This window comes from Podarcis melisellensis, assembly GCF_964234715.1.
Source record: "Podarcis melisellensis genome assembly, chromosome: 6".
NCBI classification, from domain to species: Eukaryota; Metazoa; Chordata; class Lepidosauria; order Squamata; family Lacertidae; genus Podarcis; species Podarcis melisellensis.
The window spans coordinates 78,853,244-78,861,638 of NC_138538.1; the positions used below are offsets into that span (position 1 = coordinate 78,853,244).

Consider the following 8,395-nt stretch of genomic DNA (forward strand, 5'->3'; position numbering starts at 1 on the left):
TGTGATCCTAAAGACGCTTCCTAGCCAGCCACTTAGAATCATAGAATTGTGGTGTGGGAAGAGAGTTATCTGGTCCAATCAGCTGCAACATTAGAGGGCTTACAGGTGGGACTTAACCTGTGCCCCTCACAAGACGCACACACATGGAAATGCAGTGATGGAGAAACCTACACCTGTTGAGTGTAGAGACGGTTTGCGCATAACACACTGATCCCAGCCAGACGCACTGGCTGTCAATTAGTTTCTGGGCCCAATTTGACCTATGAAACTTTGAGCGGCTCAGGATGGCAATACCTCAAGGACCACCTCTCCCCACATGAACCATCCCAAAACCTGTGATCATCTGAGGCCCTTCTCCATGTGAGATTCAGAGGGTGTCCACACAAGAATGGGCCTTATCTGCAGTAGCTCACTGTTTGTGGAATGCTCTCCCCAGGGAGGTTTGCCTGATGCCTTCATTACATATCTTTAGGTGCTAGGCAAAAACATTTCTTTATAATCAGGCCTTTAGCTGATTAACATTCTAAAGGCTTTTACGGTAAATGTGTTTGGGGGGGTGTTACTGATTTGTTTCTGTTTTTGTTTTACTGTGTATTTTGAGTTCTCGTGTTTTATTTTTATGTTGTGAACCACCCTGTGATCTTCTGATGGACAGTATAAAAATAATAATAATACTTGTCGCGGCCTAGGACCCTCGTACCTACGGGACCGCCTCTCCTGGTATGCTCCACAGAGAGCCTCAATGTCCATAAATAACAACACCCTAGTGGTCCCAGGCCCTAAGGAAGTTAGATTGGCTTCAACCAGAGCCAGGGCCTTTTCAACTCTGGCTCCGGCCTGGTGGAACACTCTGCCTCATGAGACCAGGGCCCTGCAGGATCTGATTTCTTTCCGCAGGGCCTGTAAGACAGAGTTGTTCCGCCTGGCCTTTGGCTTGGAGCCAATTTGATTCCCTCCCCCCTCTCTTTCTTTTTTCTTTTCCTTCTCCTCCTGCGATGAGGCTACATTTTAATATTTTAATGTTCCATTATTTTAATGTTGTATTTTATTTTTGTTTTTAAGTTGTAATCATTCATCTTGTTTTTATTATTGCTTGTAAGCCGCTCTGAGCCCGGCCTTGGCTGGGGAGGGCGGGGTATAAATAAAAAAATATTATTATTATTATTATTATTATGTACCACGAGCATCCTGTTGAATGTGAGTGAGGGTCATCATCCTTATTATGACAGTAGCAGAAAGTAGGGAGTGGATTATTTATATATGTAAACAACACTGCAATTCTATATACATGTACTGTACCTGGGATATGCTGCAGGCTTCAACCATATGGCCAGTAAAAACAAAGCCGTCCTCACCTTCTATATATCTGTGTGTTTTTTTGTTGTTGTTCCAAAGATATGGCAGATGTACATGTTTATACTTGTAACAGTATTTAATATGTTCTAGTGAGTTTTCTTGGTTATTGTGTTATTACCACCTTGATAATTATTCTTTAAAGTCAGTATGTAAATCATTTTAACAAATGAATCTCATTGAATTTTGGGACTTCCTTTTGAGTAGACATGTATAGAACTGCGCTGTAAATGTTGAAGTGTGAACCTTGAAGCAGAATGGCTATACTAAAGGTTGCCAACTTTTCTCGTTGGGGGATGCTTCCCCACCCAATTGCTGCACCTTGCTTCCTGGAAAGCTTCATAGCTGGGTTTCTACATGACATTTAATGATTGAAAGAATAAGCACTGACAACACAAGCTTTAACTACCATTCATAAACTTACTACCCAGCTATGCTCATCCCTGAAATCTTGCGGTTCTAGTTCTCTCCAATATATGTAGAAAGGTATTTCTTGCACACCGGACACACATCATTCTGTGCACAGTACCTTACAAAACAATGCGCATAGGGTGTGCATGCGGTACACCCTGTAATTCCTTGTCAGTTAAAACCAACTTGTTGGTGTGCATAATTAGGCATATGGGTGTGCCTAGTCATGCAAGCAAGTGCCAAATGAATCCTGGTGGTGTTTTTAGTTTTAAATGGAATGAACTTCAGTGGAGTTGCTTGTAATCTATACTTTGTATAAGTATAGTAGCTGTTCCAGGTAAAAAGTATCTGCATGCAAAATGCTTTATAGCCTACAGTAATTTTAAGCATACTGTACTCAGAAGCCAGCCTTACAGTGGGGCTTATTCTCAATAAAATTGTACGATTAATTCCCATTAATTCTCATCATTCTTTACAACCATATTGTGAGGTGGGTTAGGCTGCTATATACTGATTTGCCAGAGGTTCTAATGGGCCTCCTTCTCCACCCCCAACAACAAACCAACTCACAAAATTTGCTGGTGTGCATGCACATGCAGTTAAAACTATATTTGAAACCGTGCAGTAGTATGTGATGTTTATGTGCACACACTCATGCAAGACATCTGTGTATTTCCCTTCTGTGTTTGCCCACCAGTACTGCTTAAAGTTACATTTCATGACATTTGGAAACTTACACAGTATGGGATAATAAAGTACCTTAAGTGCATGAAGAGTTTCGCTTACTCCTAGTCAAGCTTGCCTCTTCCTGCTTTTGGTAGGCTCAGGGATGACTAATGGGAAGTAAATGGAGCAAGTACTTCCCCATTTCCCACTACTCAATTTTGACCACCCAAGCTTTCAGTCACCATGTGCCTACAGCTGGTCGAAGAAGACTTTTCCACTTCCTTCCATAGCAAACAGTTGCCATTGCTGTTCTAGTCTCCCGATCAGGCCAGGCCAATCCCTGCAGCTGCCTGGCCAAGAGCAATGGCAGGATGAGCTCATCCATCCATCCATGTGCACAGGGCCGGATTTAGGTGTGATGAGGCCCTAAGCTACTTAAGGTAATGGGGCCCTTTTATGTCCATCTGTCAACAACAAATTGTCGCTGATTTTTGTGTTGAATATATGCTGTACAGTATGGTAATTTATGGACCTAATAAGTATCTAAAGCTATTTGCATATGTTGCCATGCAACCAGTCTATGCAGAATGTAGGCACCCTATATATAGAAATGAGCAAACCAGTGATATTTTAGGGAGCAGGCTAGCAGGCCATGACTTACATCATATTATCTTTTATTTTGGAAATGGTACATTTTTTTCTTTAACTTTTTTTGGGGGGGCCCAAAGAGAGTGGGGCCCTAAGCTATAGCTTGTTTAGCTAATACATAAATCCGGCACTGCATGTGCAGAGGGGTGCAGTGCAGACAACTTCTGCTAAAGCACTTTAAAGCACTGTTTAACAAACCAAAGTCTCAAACCTGCCTATGGTGGTTTCAGGGTTGCTTTTTTATGGGAAAGGCAGCAGAGGGTGGTGAAATTGGTTGCTGAAACAGTACTAAGGAAGGAGAAGTGAAACTTTGAGGTGTTCTTGCAATCAGAATTCACACACACACACACCTACTAGAGGTCCTCTTTTCTCCCATGGGTGGAAAAAGGCATTGCTCACCCCCACCTATCTCTGTGCTGGTGTTATAATCAACTTCACACCCATTCCAATGCATTTCCCTAGAAAACTCAGCACCGCAGGAGACTGCATAACATCAGACTACATTGCAGGAGTGCGTCACATGCTGTCCTCTACCAGCTCACCCCAAACCCACACTATGGATATAGCAATATAGGGTTGATATGACTCCAGGGTAGCCAATCTGATGTTGTGCGCTAAAACTTCGATTGCCAGCAGTCATCATTTCGGAAAAGCCCTGGGGGGAGGGACCACATTAGCTACCCCTGATGTTATCCATCTTCTCTCAGCTGCAGCACCCAGCACCCACCCCTGCAATATGGGTATAATATAAAGATGGACTTCCTTTGCCCTGGCAGGGTAATTTTAAAAATGTCTACAAACTTGGGAAGAAATACGTATCTGCCTGAGCTAGTAAGAGTACAAGCTCCTGTCACTACAGCTAACTTTTGTTGTGTGCTTGATATACTACTGCCCACTCACAGATACATTGCATTTCTGAAATTTCTTTTTAGCATTGTGAATAAGCCCTGCTTGTTTAAAATGTGTTTTAATGGGTACTGTGTAATATAGTCAGTCATTTGCATTGCAATGGACATTCTAATGTGTTTGATGATAGAAGTCTTCTGTCTGGTCAGGTGAAAGTTGGTTTAACTGTCACTGGGGTCCTTAACTGACAGTTGAGGAAAGAGGTTGGAGCTAGAACACTCAAAATGCAAAAGAAGGCTAGAACCTATGCATATTCTGATTGGTGGTTACAGGTTTAGAATTCTTAGTTAGGCAGTGTGATTGGCTGGTGCTCAACTAGGTGGGGCACAAGAAGTGAATGTATAGCTGGGTGCTATTCAGTCAAGATCAGTCTGTGTTAGTTGGAGACGGATGCCAGCAACCACCGGGAAGGTAACCAGAAGAAGAAGACAGCAGAGAAAGAGAAGATCTGAAAAAAAAATGAAGTGTAGCTTGGTGGCCAGAAGACTTGCTGGGGGCAGCTGAATCACTTGGCTTAGAGTAAAAAGACATGGGAAGAACGTGTTTACAATATTAAGGCAGAATAAATGAGAGGCAGTTTAGAATGCTAAACAGATCTGCACTTCAATAAGTTGGTAGGGATCAAAACAGGCTTTAACAAAAGTCCTCAGTTACAGCACTGGTAAGGCTTAACTGGGGTGGAATAAATTTGAGGTCAATCTGGTAGAAGAGTTTTAATAGGGTAACTAATTGCTCCTGAAAGCTATATTGGTGTTTAAGGTGGCAGTAACAAGTTAAAGTGTTTTTTAAAAAACTCCTTCCCTATCGGAAGAGAGCAGGTACTAGCTAGGAGAAGCACAAAAAGCTCAAAATCCTATAGACTTAATGTTTCCTCCAAGTAGATGGGGCACATAATATTGTTGGCTGCCAAGCAGGGGCATGCTGGACGCACAGAATGCTGGCTGGATCTTGGGAAAATGAAAACAAGAGGGAGGGGGAATGGAATAGTGTAATCTTTTTTAAAAAAATAATTTTTATTAAATTTTCCTTTTTAACAATCCAATCAAATCACATTAAGTATTCCAAATTATACAAATACATATCATATAGTCAAAATGTTCTGCCAAATTATAAATTTTTGTTGGGGCTTCCCATGCTTCAAGTTCAGTGGGGTTCTAATCATCTTATGTTTCTACTGCCTTGAGTTTCCAATAGTTCCTTCTTTAAATCTTCCTGTTGTTATCCTTCCTTCTTTTGTGGCCTCTGAGTTGTTTCCACAGTCGAGTTGAAATAAACAATAATGTGATTCTGTGTGAAATTTGTATGACTCTCCGGAATAGTGTAATTTCTAGAAAAGGGCAAGGCTGGTTGACTGAAACTGAACAGGAGCACTTCGCACTGCAACATTTTGCTGCGATTCTCAGTTGTGCTCATCTAACGGCCACAACCCACCAGAAAGTAAGCATTCTTCATTACATTAAAATCAGTGTGCTGTGTTAGATGGTACCTCTTGAAACCCACACATGGTCCTTTTTAGAGGAAGACGATTTTAGGCAGAAAAGTGTTTCTAATCATTTCAAAGCTTTCCCCCTTGTTTCTGAGCAACTGTAGCTGTTTTTTTTAACCCATGATAATTTCATGAGACTGAACGGTGATGGATCCAGATTAAGGAATTTAAATTACAAGTCTCTAGATAGGTTTAAAGTGTCCTGATTTTTTTCTGCACTTTAGGTAGAAATAGAATGCCAGCTACATGAACAGCTTTCACTGCTAAGTCCGTTACTGTATCGACAAAATATGGTTTCTAAGGCAACGTCAACACCCAAGGGACTTCAGTCAGGGCAAAACTATATTTTCAAAAGATATAGTCTGTTTCCAACATCTACATCAGGAAATCTCTTAAAAGCTGAAGTTGGAATGCTCTGAATTAAAGCTAAGTGTCATTGCAAGTAACCTATAACTGTCTTAATTATGTATTGTGCCAACCAGGGTCAGTCCAAGACATTTTGGTGCCCAAATTGGCGCTCTTCACCGCCAGGGAAGAAGGGATGAGTGAAGATCTATATCAGGAACAAGGGGGAAATAAAGAGCTACATCAAGATCTGCTGCCCCTGTGGATCCTGGCACCTGAGGCAGTCGCTTCACCTTGCCTCATGTGTGGTCTGGTCCCGGTGCCAACAGACAAATGATCTTTCCTCAGAAAAGCTGCACAGTTTGGAACAGACAAATGCTGATCCGGGAAGAGTTAAACACCACCTCCCCACCTGCCATTTTGCCACTCTGTGCCCTCCTCTGGAAATGGGGCTTCCTCTTTAAAAGTGTCTGACAGGCTACAGTTGCATGTATTTGCATATATTATATAATGGGCAGTTTAGTCCAAGGCAACGGGAACAAATAGGGGGCAAACAATATAAATAGCTGAAGAATGTAGTCACCACACTTAAAAGCTGCTTTTTCAGACTTACTTAGCCTTTATATAAAAAAGGTGTTTTAAGTACATTGACAAATGTAGAATAGACATGGCAAACACATGAATCACACACACTTCAAAGGGACAGAATGAACTACAACTCCCTCTTGAATGTGAGCTTAACAAGCAAACCTAGCTTTGCCCTTGTACAATGTGTGAAATGGATCACAGGATCTCCATGTAGGAAAAATACATATGGACTATAATATGTGTGAAGCATAGAACAAGTGCTTATTATGGTACCAGTACACCGATCACAACATCACATCAACCATTTCTTAAATAATAACAAAATTGTACAAGTAGAGCTGGCTGACTTCCATTTATATAGCCAGTTTTGTATCTTGACTGTTCACACAACATAGTGGTATGTATTAGAGAGGCCTACATAACTATTTTTATGCAAAACTTTCACCCAGCTATTCTGCTATTCGTATGTTGTTTAAGATCAACCAAAGAGTGGTCATAGTGTGTGATTGCATAATCTGTTTTAATACAGATACCGAGCTAGTGAGTCATTCAGACATCCTGTGCTAGCTCATCATTTCTGCTTGAGCAATAAATTGCATAGTCAAATTTGTTACCTTTGACAGTTTCTTAGCTACATTAAAACAAACACTGTGTTTTGAAGTCATTCAAGTATGACTGCTGGGAAAACAGAAAGCTACAAGTGCAAATTGCTTTCTTTTTTTTAAAGGAAAATATAGCATCTGGAATGTTTGATTGGGATCAACTGCCACTTGGCTGCTTCTCTCCCATAATTGTTGATTATTAGTCATTCTAGCTGATTGCAACAGAGGGAAAAGTGAGATAGTACAGTCTATGGGACCAACTGTTCTGCCTCTCCTAGAACTGCCTCAATGACCATTGCACCTGCTCATGAAACAGTTATGTGACTGTAACAGAATAAGTGCCTGAATCTGGTTCTTTTCCTGTTCCTTAACTATCTCTTTTCCTTTTTATACCATAACTCTTAGCTTGTTAAGTCTGTGGACAGGAGCTTTGTTCTCTCAACATTCATACCACTGCCTAAAAGATGATAGATATCATTATTATTATTTCCTACAGTTGACAAACTATTTATGAGCTCTTCCAAACATTATACAGAAGTACAAATGGTATATCAGATATAAGGTGGCTTAATAAAATGATATTGTGGAAACGAAGGCGATAAATATGTGATAAAAATAAATGTATATTTTTAAAAATAAGTAGTTTGTTGTATGTGTATTAAACAATAAAATCATATTGTCGCAAGCTTTCATGTCAAAAGGCAAGGGCATATAACTATTCATGCTTGGCTTGCCATGGCAAAAGATCAGCAAGGAAAGACAAATATCCATGTTAATTGTATGCAGACTCCTACACACACACACACACACACACACACCTAAATTCCTAGGCCATTCTCTTTTTGTCGGTTGAATGTATCTATTAAACAGAGAAAACACAGCTGGTTTTGTTTTTCGTTTTTGTTTTTTAGATGAAGGAGCTCACCATGACAGACCCCCTAGTCACAGCCCAAGGGAAATCAATACAGGAAGCCCTAGTTGATTCTCTGATTTTCTCAATGCTAAGATGCCACAAACAATAGTATAGTAAAACCTGAAAGCCTCATTATCACCTCGTGCACTTGCCAGATCAAGAAAGATCTGTCAATTATCTTAGATCTCTAGCAGATGATGTCATTGCTCCATCTATGAAAATATGTCCTAGAACTACATTCCTCTTCGGTTGTTACACCACTGCTTGACCTCTTGTACGCTGGCATGGTACCTAATCTAATTAGAGCATTTCGCCTATTGATTGGTTGATTATAGAGAGCCCTGAGATTTCCAGAGTCCTTTACAACATGTATTTAAGGGGGCTTTTAAAGCCTCGACCTGTCCGTCCCGCCTTTGTTAAACAGGCAAGATAAAGTGCCATTCCAAGACAGCTATACTATTTTGTAAGTCTTTTGTC

At 40.7% G+C, this 8,395-nt stretch overlaps 1 long non-coding RNA gene across 1 annotated transcript; it reads left to right on the forward strand.

Annotated features, from left to right (window-relative positions):
* The first annotated feature begins 3,741 nt into the window (after positions 1-3,741).
* On the forward strand, positions 3,742-7,885 carry LOC309371763. The gene is made up of 3 exons (XR_014169278.1): positions 3,742-4,972; positions 5,304-5,421; positions 5,953-7,885. It is a non-coding gene; the product is annotated as an uncharacterized lncRNA (long non-coding RNA).
* The last annotated feature ends 510 nt before the right edge of the window (positions 7,886-8,395 follow it).